This window comes from Phocoena sinus, chromosome 10 (genome assembly GCF_008692025.1).
Source record: "Phocoena sinus isolate mPhoSin1 chromosome 10, mPhoSin1.pri, whole genome shotgun sequence".
NCBI classification, from domain to species: domain Eukaryota; kingdom Metazoa; phylum Chordata; class Mammalia; order Artiodactyla; family Phocoenidae; genus Phocoena; species Phocoena sinus.
Window position 1 is genome coordinate 7,553,150 of NC_045772.1, and position 9,171 is coordinate 7,562,320.

Sequence of the window (9,171 nt, forward strand, 5' to 3'; positions counted from 1 at the left end):
TGTTTCCCATGGTGAACTCTTAACTCTCAGCCGCTGTGGGGCTTTGCACAAACTGCTCTGTAGCTCAGCTTCCTTAGCCATGGGGGGCAGGGGGCAGGGGAGATAAGGCTGTATCCTCTCACGTCTCGGCGTCCGCACGGGGCCCCGCAGTCGGTTCTCTGCCCAAGGGGGCCTCTCACCTGCTCTGGCTGGATTTGGGGACAGGGAAAGCAAAAATGCCAGGAGCAGGAAAATAGGCTTCTCAAGAGCCCAGCTGCCTTCCTCTGAAAGGCACCCCAGGGAGCCTGTCCCTCAGGACTCAGGGCTGCCTTCTGGGAGAGGAAGGTTTGGAACAGCAGGCACCCCTCTTCAGCAGGGCATGCAGAGAGGCAGGAGAGGCTGAGGCGTGCCAGGCCCGGGGACAGGCCAGGTTGGCCTGAGGCCCAGAGGGGCGGGGCAGGAGGTCATCGGCCATGGGCGAGGGGCCCACTTGGCCCTCTCTCTGGACACAATGTCCTGGACTGCTCCAGAGCTTGGCTGGCAGACAGGGAACAGTGACTGGCAGAGGGTTCAGGGAGCCGGCCGAATGGCGGGGGGGGCGGGCCGGGGGAGCAGCCTGGCTTGAGCAAAGGGCTGGTTCTTACAACCTGTCCTGCCACCTTGGGCAAGCAGAGGACCAGCTTGTCCGGGAGGCAGGCAGGGGGCCTGGCGCCCTGTGGGGACCTCAGCAATCCCTCCCTACCCTGTGCCCTAGTTGCCCCATATCACCAGCAGCTGCCGTAACTTGAGCTGAGTTCTCCAAGAGTACAGAACCCTGCAAATGGCAGTCCAGCTGCTCACTGTTGTGGCCTTAGGCAGGTCACAGCCTCCCTGAGACACAGAACTCCACCTGAAAAATGGTGTCTACTTCTTCGGGCTTCAATGCTTGGAAAGCATTTAGGATAGTACCCTCACAGAGGAAGCCCTTGATGGAACAGTTTGCTATAATTACCACATTATAGCAGCAATAACAATGTTCATATATTGAGGGCCTCCGGGGTGCCAGGAGCTTTACCTACATTGTCTTGAATCTCCAGCAGCAACCGGAAAGCAGCTTTATCACCCTCATTTTATAGGTGAGGGAACTGAGCTCCAAAGTGACACAGCTGATATCAGGGGGCAGTGGCTCCCTCAGTAGGAACCCAGCCTCCCCTGTGGGCAAAACGGTTAGGGCCTGATGGGTGGACCCTGGGGGGTTCCTTGTGGCAGAGCTGAACCAGGGAGGGGCCAAGGGGGTGCTAGGAACTCAGCAGCAGAACCCAGAGACCTCAGTTGCTTCCCATAGGACTCTCCTAGATCCTGATATACGAGCCACGGTAGTCAGCAAGGGTTGGAGGCAGGTGCAGGAAGAGATGCATTCGTACAGTCAGAAAATACTGATGGAGGGAAATACAGTCCGGTGTTGCTGTAAATGGCCTCTGGAGTCGGACTGCCACTTCGGACTCAGACACTGTCACTAGCGAGCTGTGTGGCCTGGTGATTCCCAGTTTTCCCATTGAAAGTGTTTGTCCCTGGGCAAACCAGGACTTTTGATCAGCCTACCTGGAAGAGTTACTCCACTTCTTGGTTTCCCCAACTGTAAAAGGACACCAATTCTCACCTCAAGTTGCTGTCTGAAGGTAAAATTAACATGTAGCCCTGGACTCACACTCCAGGCCCGATAAAGGTGAGCAGGGTTAGAAGCATTTCATCTCATCCTGGCAGAGGCCAAGCAAGAGGGGAGGGAGGGAGGTGTGATTGTCCCCATCTCTGTCCCCAGCACAGAGATCTGGGCAGATACCTCCTTCATCCCAAAGCCTGTTCTTAAAAGGTGCTCAAAACGTGTTGGGTTGGCTACCTCAGAGAGAGACCATGGGTGGCACTGCAGGGGATCCCCAGGTGCTCCCAGGGGTCTTGTGCGAGGACAGCCGGGCAGGGCCTGCTGTGCTGCACCAGCAGGCCCTTCAGCAACAGCCTCAGCTGCAGCTGCCGGCCGGGCCACAGGGCAGACCTGGACCACGTGCTCCCCGGGCAAAAGCCAAGGTGCACTGGGAGTTGACTGGCCCAGTGGGGCACCGCCTACCAGCCCAGGGCCAGGCCCAGGTCCTGCACTTTGTCAGGCCCTGGGAGGGGTGAGTGGAGGATAAGGACAGTTCACAGTTACCTTGCTAAGTACTCAGCAGGTGCTGAAATGTGGGGTTCTTCCCTAAGACCTTAGAAGGAGGGCCTGCGAGCAGCACCATTTTATAGGTGGGGACAGTGAGATTCAGAGAGGCAGTTTACCCAAGGTCACCCAGAGGGTAGGCGGAGGTACCAGTCACCACTGGGCTTCACTGCCTGACTTTAGAATTCAAGATACTGGTGGCCCACACACAGTGGGATGGGAAAAGCAACTGCGGAAGACTCCTCAGCAGGGGACCTCCAGAGCCCCCAACGTCAGGGCCAGGAAGGGAACTTTTGTTCAGAGGAGGAAGTCGTGGCCCCAGCCGGAGCTGGGGCTCTCACCGCAGTCTGGGCTCCCCTGGGGGCCCAAGGACCCTAGCGAGGGCGGTTACCCCCATCCCCGCGTGCACCCCCACTCACTGTGCCCTGCTGGACAGCTGCCTCAGTTTCCCCTCGGGCACTAAGCAGAAAGGGAGGATACCGGGCCAAGCAAGGCAGCGCCGAGAGAGGTGGCCCTGGCCTCTCCTTTCCCAGCCCCACACCACAGCGGAGCACGAGGGGGAGGGGGAGGGGGAGGGGGAGGGGAGGGAGGGGTTACGTAACGGGCGCGGGGCGGGGAGGGGCGGGGCGAGGTGGGGCTGGGCGGGCGTCAGCGCCGGCGCCGGGTAAGGGATAGGGAGGCGCTGGGGGCGCCCTCTCCCGGGAAGAGCCAGGCTGTTCCGTCTTCTCCACACTAGGGCAGCCCCCTCCGCGCTCCCTTCCCCGCTCCTGCCCGCGAGTGCTGGGGAACCCGGCGGGCCTACAGCTGGAGAGACCGAGTCCCAGAGCGGGCGCGGCGAAGTCGCCGAGTCCCGGGCTGGGCGTGCGGAGTGGCCGAGGCCGCTCACCGCGGGGAGTCTCCTGCTCAGAGCCACTCGCTGGCTCTCCAGTGCCCGACCTCGGCGCCCCGCAGCCTCCTCCCCAGCCCCCTAGCCAGGCCTTGTCACACCTCCGGCTCGGGCCTGGCTGGGAGCTCAGCAGCGCCGCGGACCCGCCTTGAGGCCTGGAGGCCGCCCCCCCACCCCCCGGCCGAAGGTCACCCGGGACCCGAGGGAGCTCCCGGCCCGCGTCAGCCGCGTGCCGCCCCGTTCCCGCTGGAGCGCCTCTGCCTCCCCCGCTCCCTGGCGGCCGTTCCTGCCTCCCTGCTCGCACTTACTTCATCCGGCCCGGCCTCGCTGTTATTTATATCCGCGTCTGTCTCCCCAGCACAGAAGGGAGGCAGCAGCAGGCCCGGCGCTGAGGCCTGCAGGCACACCTGGTGCGACAAATGCCGCTCGCCGCTGGGCCCACCTTTGGCCAGTAGACTGAGACAGCCCTGTGCATAAGGCCCGGCAACTGCCACCGGAGGTCGTCCCCAGCCCCGAGTCCCACCTTGACGGCAGTGGCTCTCCCTCCCTGCCCCTCGTCAGGGCATTATCTTGGGTCTCCGTGTTGCATCCCAGGAAGCTCCTAAAGTAGGATCATCGGGGCCACTGGGAGGCTGCTTAACAATGCTGATTCCAGGGTTCCGCACCAGGTCCCTCTGAGTGGGCCTCCCGTGGATGATGCCTGGGACTCTGCATTTGCAACAGGCTCCCTAGTAGAATTATGAGCCTTTCTAAGATTTGAGAGCGGTCTGTGCTGTGGTTGCTTTTGGGAGAGGGAGAAAGCAAACAGTAGGAGGGTGGCAGATTGGGACTGCCCCTGCTTTGATTTGATGGAGCAGGATGGAAAGACCCCGCAGGGGAGAGGTTAGGGCAGAGCCATCGACGGCCTCTGGGGAGGGTAGCCTGGGAGACTTGGCCGGAGAATGTATTGTGGACGCTGAGCAACACCCCACCCCCACCAGTAAAGCCCTTTAACGCCAACTAAGGGACAGACCCCCACCGTTCTCCTGCAAAGTGGGCCTTGGCCCCGCCTTACAAGGCTCAGTTTAATCCCTTCATCCAAGCGTTAGCTAGACCCTGGGCTTGGAGAGCGGAGTACCATACTCTTGCTACCCCGCCAGTCCAGGAAGAGAGGCGGGCAGCAAACATACAGCAGTTACAATCACAATCATAACTGTGATTCGATGGAGCAATGAAGGCTCAGAGCGGGATTGTGAAGGATGAATAGGAATTCCCCGGGGAAGATAGGATACAGGAGGGGGCATTCCAGGCAGCAGGAACATCTTGTTCAAGTGCTCAGAGGCCTGAAATAGCAACCTCTGTAGGAATCTATGAGCACTTTGGTGAGGCTGAGTGTCAGGAGCATGGTGAGAGATGAAGCTGGATGTGCAGGGCGAGCCTTGGCCAGGCGAGGAGGCCAGACTTGGTCCTGAGTGCATGGGGGCTTGGAGCCCCTGGAGGAGGGATGAGGAAGAGGAGGGATGGGAGGGAAGCTAAACACAGGACACCGCCACAGCAGAGGTGGCAGGGCCTCCCTCCCACCCCTTCCCTGTATTCCCATGGCAGCCCCCTATACCCACTCTGGCTCTAGAAGCTCAAGCTGGAGACTGCCAGGGGACACTGGACCCCATCCCAGCTGGGTGTGATGTGCTGTGAGGCCTGGAGTAGGTGATTTTTGTGCTCCTGGGTCTCAGTTTCCTCATCTATAAAATGGGGGCAGCACTAATCCCTGCCAGTCCCTCCTTGGGATGAGAGTGAGGAGCAGAGGAAATGGATAGGCAGGAGGAGCTTGCTCGCTCTGAGCAACGTGGAGCACAGACCTAGGCACTTGCTCAGCTGGTGCCTCCCCCCTGCCCTCGTCCAAGTGAGCCTTCTCCCCAAATGGTCCCCCACCCCATGCCCACCAGACTTCAAGAATCACTACTTGAGAGCCAGCACTGCTGGCTTCCAGTTCTGGAGCTGTCAGATCTCTCAAAGTAGGGGCCTCAGGCAAGTCAGTCTCTCTGGTCCTCATTTTTCTCAGATGCAAAATGAAATGCTCCCAGGTGTTGGGGGAGGAGGGACCCCTGGCAGCCCCTCTGGATGGTGACAACCCAGGCTGGCTCTCCCCAAACACAGACAACTCCCAGGTGCAGAAAGTGCAGATGAGGACCCTCTCTGTCCTACCATGTCCCCTCTACCACCTCCAGTCACTGCCAGGGACATCCTGTGCCCTGATGATGTCACCAGGCCCAGGCCCTGGGAGCCACGGTTGGCTGTAGCTGACAGCACTCAGGCAGGGTTTATTTATTTATTCGTATTTTATTATTTATTTTATTTTTGGCTGTGTTGGGTCTTTGTTGCTGCGCGCAGGCTTTCTCTAGTTGCGGCGAATGGGGGCTACTCTTCATTGCGGTGTGCGGGCTTCTCATTGCGGTGGCTTCTCTTGTTGCGGAGCACGGGCTCTAGGAGCGTGGACTTCAGTAGTGTGGCACGCGGGCTCAGTAGCTGTGGTGCACGGGCTTAGTTGCTCCGCGGCATGTGGGATCTTCCCGGACCAGGGCTCGAACTCGTGTCCCCTGCATTGGCAGGCAGATTCTTAATCACTGCACCACCAGGGAAGCCCCAGGCAGGGTTTAGTTTTAAACTCTCAGGGCTTGGTCAGCTCCTTGCCCCCTCCCCACCCCACCCCACCCCGCCTACCCTGTCTCCCACAGCCCAAGCCCCCAGGCCCCTCCTTGAAGGTTCTCTTCACACATGCTCTGCTTTCCTGACTGCATCCACCAGGCTTCTGAGGGCCATGTGGAGCCAGGCCGTTGGCCAAATGTCTCTGATCACCAAATCCAGACCTGCCAAGGTAAACAGATGGGCCCCTGGAGGTAGACCGTGGCCTCCTCTGCCTCCTGAAGTCCAGAGAAGGCAAGGGACTTGCCAGGGTCCCACAGCCAGGGCTGGGGGTCATCAGACAGGCACTGTAGACACCTGGAATCCGTGACTGGGCCTTGGGGTTGTCACCGTCTTGATTTGAATGCATTTTTTGGAATTAATTTTTACTGGAGTATAGTTGCTTTACAATATTGTGTTAGTTTCTTGCTGTACAGCAAAATGAATCAGTCATATGTATACATATACCCACTCTTGAATTCATTTTTAAAAACAGCTTTTTGCCTGCGGGCCTCAAGTCTTTCTTGATGCCTTGCAGCTCAGACCAGCTGCAGAAATAGACAGAGCGCTGGGGCAGCTCCCAGTGGGACCACGGCCCTCACCAACACCCTGGGTAGGGTGTGTCCATCACTCACGGTTGTCACACACTTACCCTCTCAAGTGACTTTAGACTAAGGACCTGTCAGCACCCTGAGCTTGGATCAACACCCCTTTTATCAGTGTCATATGCTGGCCTTCTGGAGAAGACTACGGCTGAAAAACGAGGTTCTGTTGGAAAAATCCATTTGAAAATGACTTGAGCCCTGACTCCTCACCGCTGCTCTGGGAGGCTGGGCAAGGGCTGACATACAGAGGACAGAAGGAGGTGGGATGCAAACCCAGGCTCGATGGGCAGACTCTGAGTACAAGGCCTCCCCGGAACTCCTCATTCCAGACACCTTGCTCTGGCTGAGCCCCCCTTCTCCCCACACGTCCCTCTCAGGCTTACACGTCTACTCCCTGCCCAGAAAGAGCCTAGAAGCACAGGCCCTGGGAGGTAACCAGCCTTCCCTTCTTCCAGGCTCCCTGGATACCTCCAGACAGTGTCTGCCAGCAGCCGCTGGAGAGCAGGCAGGGCGGGGCCGAGGCAGCTGGTGCCTCACAGCACAGCCTGGCACGGGAGGCCCCGCGAGGCTTTGCTGAGAGGACAAATCTGGAGGCTGGACCAGAGGTCACCGCCCAGGGATGTGTCTGCAGCGCCACCTGGTGGTGACAGTGGCGCTCCTGCCACACCAGCCCTGGTCCAGTCCTCCTGTCCCTGTGGGTTTGGCAGACAGTGCCAAGCACCAGGCAGGCCAGGCACTGCGAATGGGGCTGGGCTGAGATCTGGGGGACAGCACTCCAGGCAGATGGAACGGCAAGTGCAAAGGCTCTGAGATGGGAAGGAGTTGGGCGTGACCCAGGCGGAGCAAAAGGGTCAAAGTGCCAGGGGTGGAGAGGGAGGGGAAGTGGACCAGGTAGACAGCCAGGTCTCAAAGGGCTTTTTAGGCTGCGGTGATAAGTTTGGATTTGTTTCTGAGTGTGTTGGGAGCCACGGGATATGACAATGGTTATAGGCAGCTGTGAGGAGGACAGTCTGCAGGGTGAAAACAGGAAATCAGGAGGAGGCGGCCGTAACCCAGGCAGGACATATGGCAGCTCAGACACCACGGGGTGGCCTTGGGGGTGGAAGGAAATGGCTGGATTCTAGAACTGACAGGAACTGTGAATGGATTGGATGCGGCTGTGAGATAAAGCAGGTGATCAAGGATGACCCCAAGGCTTTATTCTGAGCACCTGAGGAATGGTGGGGCCCCTCACTTTGAAGGGAAAACTGAGGAGGAGTAGCTATGGGGAGACCAGGAGCCTTTGGGCAGGTCAAGGTGGCGCTGGCAGGGGAGCAGGTGGAGCACGAGTCTGGAGCCCAGGGGAGAGGATGGGGCTGTAGACACCTGTGGGAGTTGCCGGGGCATGGATGGCACTCCAGGCCTTGAACAGAGTGAAAGACCCAGGGAGCAGGGCACCTGCTGACCCTGGGGCCTCTGACATTTAGAGTTCGGGGAGACAGGAGGAGCAGCCACGGAGGGAGGTGAATCTGGAGCCGGGGAGAGAGGGTTTCTAGAAGGCAGGAGTGAGCAACTGCGCCAAACGCTACTCAGAAGCAGAGAAAGACGAGCTTGAGATCGACCCAGGTTGATGTGGCAACACCAAGGCAGTCATCAGTGTGACCCTGAGAAGGTGGCTTCAGTGGAGGGTGGAAGTCTGAGGGGGGCTGTGAATGTACGACTCACTCCTGTGGAGTTTCACGGTAAAGGGAGCAGAAGAATGGTGGTAGCCGGAGGGCAATGGGGGCTCAGGTTATTTAATTTTTAGGATGGAAGATTTTAGAGCATGTTTTGGGCTGACGGAACGATCTTGTGGAGAGGGAGGGGCTGATGACACGGGAGAGAGAATCTCAGTGGCAATGTCCTTTCCCAGGCAAGTGGGGATGGGATGGGTGCCCTTGGGAAGGGACTGGGTTACTGGGGGTGGGACACTTCATCTCTAGTAACAGGCAGGAAGGCTGAGAGGGAGGGCCCTGGAGTTGGGCTGCCTGGGTCCAAATCCTGGCTCAACCACTGACAAAATGTGGGATTAGAACAAGTCATTCCTGGGACTTCCCTGGTGGTCCAGTGGTTAAGGCTCCATGCTTCTAATGCAGGGGGCTCCGGTTCAATCCCTGGTTGGGGAACTAGATCCCACATGCTGTGCAGTGTGGCAAAAAAAAAAAAAAAAAAGTCATTCCTTTTTTCTGAGCCTCAGCTTCCTCACCTGTAAAATACAGGTGGTGATAAGAGTAATAGCTGGCATCTACGGCTGCTTGCTCCATGTCAGGCACTATTCTAAGCATTTCACAAGTTTTAACTCATTGGATCTTCACCTCAAGTGTGAGGGAGGGAGGGGGCCTGGCTGGGTGGCCTGTAGAGGTGTGGGACCATGCAAGAGGAGCAGCTGGTTCCCGAGAGTGTTTGTGAAGCCTTCCTGGTGGAGGTGACAGCTGACTGGGGCCTAGAGGGATGACTAGGAGTTTGTGAAGCAGAGAAGAGACTGAAGGGAAGGCTGGGCTTGCCCATGCCTGGGGTGTTCCCGAGTCTGAACCTCAGTACTGAGATCCACAAGTCCAGGGCTCTTGTGCAGATGGGGAAATTCAGGCCCGAGCAAGAGAAGCCCAGCAAGTCTGGTGGGTTGGGCACTGGCTCCTGGCTCAGGACTCTGGCCCCAGCTTTTGGCACCTCCACTTGCTCTAGTCACACCCCTGCAGCCTTGGCAAGGCTCTAGGGTAGGCTCTTAGGGCGATTTGAGCTCGGTCTAGCAGCTTCTCAGAGGCCTGGGGTCGGGGGCATGGCCCAGCCTTGCCACAGAGCTGGGTCAAAGCAGTTCTGGACTCAGACCCCAGGAAAACAGC